Here is a 6000-nt window from a genome sequence, read left to right as displayed (position 1 = left end):
GTTATTGAGGTAACTCTGTCGACACATATTCCTGATCAGAATGTTTCACCACAAAGGGTTACCACTTTAGAATATAATATAGAGGATACATGTAGTCTGGGTATCCCTGAGAACACATCTAATATGGACTCACATATCACAAATGTCTAAACATATACATCGATCCCACCATAAATACCTACATTAAAACCTTACTCCAACATGCATTCCTACTATCAGATCAATACAGAGGATATTAGGAATCAAGACATCCTTGAGTACACATTTCATATGGACTCAAACGGAAATACTTGTGTGATTCCTCCTAGTGGTACATCTACTCAACTTCCACCTCTTACTTCACCTATTCCAATATATACTTGTAACACCTTGTTTCAAGTTGTTTCATAACTCGGGGTCGTGTCCCGATGATCAGGTATCATAAGGCTTAGTTCTTTGGTAACGAGAGGTTTAGACCCATTTGGATGTGGGTAATGTAGATTGTGTGATCCCAGAGTTTGGTTTTTGCTTGGAAGTTAAAGGGTAAAATGGGAAAGTAGTTTTTCATACTTCTTTTATGAATTATGGATTTTAGTTCAATGTGTTTTAAGTCAAAAGTAATTATATAGGGATGTAGAGCTCCTCAATACCTTGTCATGGATATAATGATCATCGAAATCGGAGTTGAAACGAAGAAGTTATAATCCTTTGAAGTTTGGACGGTTCTAGGTTAAGCTGAGTACACTGGGCATACAAGGGGGAGTACGATGGGCGTACTAAGGCATCCTGAGTACGCAGGGCATATACGAACAGTTTCTAATCCTTATTTTCGTGGTTTGAGCCCTATTTAAGCTCCTTAACTCCCCCAAAACCATTCTATTCTCAGCCTCCACCTCCCCAACACCCCTTCCACGAAAACCTAACCCTATTTTGTGCCTTGTGAGCTAAAAGAAGGTGTTTTTGACTGGTTTCGAGTATGTATGGTCGACCTTTGAGGAGAAGGAACTTCTTGGAGAAGTTTTGGTTGCATTGGAGCTTGTATATCTGGACTTTGTTCACCTTGATATATCTTCTAGAGGTATAAAGTTTGAATATTGATGATGCATTTGTTAGATGTAGCTAGTTTTGGATGTTATGAGCTTTTGGTCATTTTAGTGCATAAATTTTAGATGTTAAAATTTTGTGACATTCTTTTGGATAAAGTTGGAAACTTTATCCATTTAAACAACCTTGTAATTCAAATATGATGGTTGGAGACTTGGATGTAATGGATTAAGTTGAAAATGTGATGCTTAAAGGCTAGATCTTGGTGGTTTGGACCATTCTAATGGATAAAGTTGGAAACTTTATCCATTATAGAGCTTTTAGGATCCATAAAAATGTGAACTTGATCCTTCTATACCTTTCATGAAAGTGTCATGATGTCTTAATGGATTTATAAGTTAAGGTTTTGGCTTTTGGACCTTTCTCTAGACATGGAAAGCCATAAAGGTGGAAACTTTGTGACTTAGAATGATGTTGTGGGACTAGATCTAAGTGTTGGATGAAAGGACTTAAGAGATTAAGCACTTAAAGGAAAAGTGCATTTTGGCCAAGTACGTCGGACGTACCTTCGAGTACGATGCGTGCACTTGTATGGGGTCCCGATTCTAAATGGTGAGTATCTCATGCAAAAGAGTTGAGTACGTTGGGCATACTCAGCCTGAACTTGACTTGTTAACTTTGACTTCCGTTGACCGTTGGCTTTTTGACCAAGTTTGACCTTAGGTCAAACTTGAGGGTTTGGGGTTATTAATTAAGATTTTATCTGGTTTCGGTATTAGTAGATTCGCGGGTGCGAGTGAAACGACCCAAAAATACGACCCAAAATTTTCATTTTTCAATATAACTAAAAACCATAATCTGAGTGTCATATCATAAAACCATACGTGATATATCTCAAACATAACAAAACACTGTGTGGAAAACTGTATCATAACGATGTCATATCAAATCAAAAACTAAATCAACTCCCAGGATAAAAGCTGAAGTTGTGGTGTGTGCGATTCCATCATCCCGAGCTCTTCCCTCTGCTTGCGGAAGTACCTGAAACCAAAACTAAAACTGTAAGCACGAAGCTTAGTGAGCTCCCCCAAACTACCACATACCATACAATAACATATCAAGCACATACTGGGGCCTTGCCCCCTCCATCGAACCGAAGTTCGAAGCTGACTGACTGGGACCTTGTCCCCTACATCGAACCGAAGTCCGAAGCTAACTGACTGGGGCCTTACCCCCTCCATCGGACCAAAGTCCAAAGCTGACATCGGACCGAAGTCCGAAGCTGACTGGGACCTTGTCCCCTACATCGAACCGAAGTCCGAAGCTGAATGAACATAGCATAAACATATCACTAGCATGAACACACATAAATCCTGTCTGAGCCACTAAGGCATCAAACATGCTAACTACTGCATCGGATCAATATCCGGATACTACTGCTAGCTAAACGGGCCGGCATTGTGGCCTTAGACCCGTTCCTACTGGAAGGAAACTCACCTCGTGAACTGGCTGCTGAGTGAATGGCTCTGAGGGCTAACTGCTGCTGCTCCGGTATCTCCCCGGCTACAAGTCCATAAACACACTCAATCAAATACTAAACACTGCACTGGGTAAAATGACTCTTTTACCCTTGGTCAAAGTCAACTCTCGGTCAAAGTCAACTCTCGGTGAAAGTCAACCCACAGTTGACCTGACTCGCCGAGTTGGGCCGCCAACTCGCCGAGTCCCTATTCTCACTCCTCGACTCTACTCGCTGCTACTCGTCGAGTATGGCATCGACTCGATGAGTACTCTCTCGATCCAAGAACTCAGAAAATCTTCATTCGACTCGCCGAGTCATATGAACAACTCGACGAGTTGTTCTTGAGCTTAAGAAGATTGCCTTGGACTCGCCGAGTTGTATGAACAACTCGCCGAGTCCCTCCATTACTGAGTCTACCCTCAAACTCGCTGAGTCCACTCCACTACTCACTAGTCCCACTCGACACCGCTCAAAAGGAAGAAATCGGGGACTCGCGACTCGACTCGCCGAGTCATTCTTCCGACTCGCTGAGTCACCGCCATGCAACTATTCTACACTCGATTCTGCTCGAATCCAATACATACACAAGATAGATCTGAGTCCAATAAGCTGATTTACCAAGTAAAGTTTCCAACTTTACGTGTACAAACACATGAACAAGGGAATAAAGGCTAAAAGATGCTTAAAAGGGGTAGATCTAGGGTTAATATGCAAAATAGCTCCATAAAGGCAATAGATCTGGGCTCTACAACTCCTAAATGAACAGATCTAAGGATATCTCGGCATAAAAGGGCTTCCATATCAACATAAGGCTTGAGAAAAGCATCAACTAGATCTAGAAGGAGTTTTAAAGCATAAAAGGGAAGGAAATCTGAAGAATACCTCAAAGAGCTCTTGCTTTCCCTTGAATCTCTGCTCTACAATGCTTCTCCTTGCTCCTTTCTTCTTCTCCTTCTTCAAGCCTTCACAAATGCACACAAAATCACTTAGAATCACTCAAGAACGAATTAGGGTTTTCTCACAGCTTCTGAGGGTGAAGGAGGCGAGAATGGAGGCCATAAGGTGGATTAAATAGTGGGCAACCCGGGGATTTAGGGTTTCTCCCAGACGGACAGACTCGCCGAGTCCAGAATATGGACTCGCCGAGTCGCCAGCTAACACGTGCTCGAAATCCCGACCCTACTCGGCGAGTCAGGCTATGAACTCGCCGAGTCCCTCTTGCAAAACTTCAAAATAAATACCAAGGAATCATCATACTGGAGACGGGTCGTTACAGCGAGCAGTGTAGAAAAAAGGATTGTGTCATAGTGTTTCAGGCTTCTTTGATTCAGGTGAGTCTTCTCCCGATGCTCGTGAGTCGAAGGCACCAATGTTGGCTCAATAAATTATGTATGTAAGATGCTAGCTGTCTTTATGACTCTCGCATGTTGTATGAGCTTGTATGGTAGAATAGATGTATTTGTGATGACCAGTTATGTCTAGCTGTTATTATTGTATTATGTTGTTTATATGTGACTGAGACTGGTGATAGTCTCCAAGGTTGCCGATAACCCATAAATGTTTAATTATGTTGTGTTGTGTGTGGTATTTTGGGGAAATCACTAAGGTTTGTGCTTACGATTTGTTCTTTATATGTTTTAGGTTTTCTTATATTAAAGGAGGGGGCATGGCTCGATTGCATTGCATCAATAGGGGACTTGTGTATTTGATAACTTTTAATGACACTCTAATAAATGTTTTAAGATCTTGCAGTTCTAAATTAAATAAATACTTAAAGTTTTAAATCGAAAAATTTGCGGCGTTACAATACCATTTCAACTGCAACTTCTCCATTTCACTCATGTATATTTGACAGATTTCTTCAATAGCCTATCACTTCCTTGTTTTCATCTTAATCAACGGATCCTCAAACTATTCTTGGAAATGGTGGCTCACAAATTCAAAACATATAAGCTCAAGATGAAGGTTTTGACTTTGGTCCTCTTAATTTTGAGGATGATGATGATGATGATGTTGAGGATGATGCCATTATGTCAGTCAAACAATTCAGAACTCTTAACTTCAAGATAAACATGATCTTGCAATTACTATGTGATTCATCTTCGTCAAATCACAATTCTTCAGTGAGTAAAACTAATGTTTATTCAATGTTCTTGAGTCATGAATCAAAGGTTAAGGATTTGTTGAAAGAAGTTGTTTCTGATATTTAAGGAAGACTTGCTAATAATTTGTCATCGTTCAAGTTTGGAGTTTTTGAGGAAAAGAATGTGGTAAGAGAACGATTTGCACTTTTTGATACGAAACTAAAAAATCTTAAGGAGTCAATTTCCTTGAAGATTTTAGGTGTACACAACTCGATATCAAAGGAAGTTCAAATGATTGGGGAGTTGTTTTCTAGAGTACAGAAGAATTTTGAGGAATTAATTTCAAGTGCTAAGGCATTGTTGGAGGATATTCGTGCATTCATGTTGAATATAAGGGTGAGTTACGCAAGAAAGAAGCTTATGATTCTTCTATGTTCAAATATTTTGATTCTCAGATTAAAAATTGTCAAGAACAACTTGTTTTGTATACAAAGGATTCTTCCTCTTCATTATTTGTGCGCAAATCTCTAACGCTTATCTTCTGTTGAAGAAACTTTCAAGTCTCAACTTGCTCCAATTTTAAGCTTGGTGATGAGACTTCCCACTAATGCTCCATGTGTTGCTTCGCATCATGTGTCACAAAGGGGTAAGAGGAATTTCTTCTTCTAAACAGGGAACTAGAGAAGGGAAGTTTGTTGGTAAAATAATTTCTCAATCAAATTCTTATAAACATTTATATATGTGTGTCAACTATTTATCGATGTGACCCTATAGGATCATACGTTATTGACAATATCATTCTAAAATGATGCTTGACCATATAGATTCAACATTGGTTTCACCATGTAGAATGATATATGCACATGTTGACATGGCTAAGAAGTGCCTAGTAGACAAAAGCGCTCACCTGGACTGCCACATGATTTATTTATTGTTTTTCATTTATTTAAATATGAAAAAAAAAACAGTGACGCATTGGAATTGTCATGTACTTATTGAAGCCCCATCTTCACTTCACGATGGCTTGAACACTAACTAGCTTCATAATGTTTTTTGTTACCCATTCCGATTTTGTCTCCATCATTGCTACCGGTGCAGTCTAATCCATTCCCTAATTTTCTTTTGGTTGAAAGGGCGTCTTTGGGTCGCTATTCTTCATATTTTCTTATTTTATAAAAAATCATGCAGTTTAATTATTAAGAGTTTTTGGCATTTAGCACAACAAAGTTTTATGAGTTTACACATTTAGTCACTCAAGTATTTTTTGCTCATTAGAGTTGAATTTTACATATCAATGACACCATTATATGGTCTAATATAGGAATAACCGGATACAGGAACAACCGGTTACTTGAGTGACTAAATGTGTAA

This window comes from Lactuca sativa, chromosome 7 (genome assembly GCF_002870075.4).
Source record: "Lactuca sativa cultivar Salinas chromosome 7, Lsat_Salinas_v11, whole genome shotgun sequence".
NCBI lineage: Eukaryota > Viridiplantae > Streptophyta > Magnoliopsida > Asterales > Asteraceae > Lactuca > Lactuca sativa.
Note: the sequence above shows the minus strand (reverse complement) of the source record.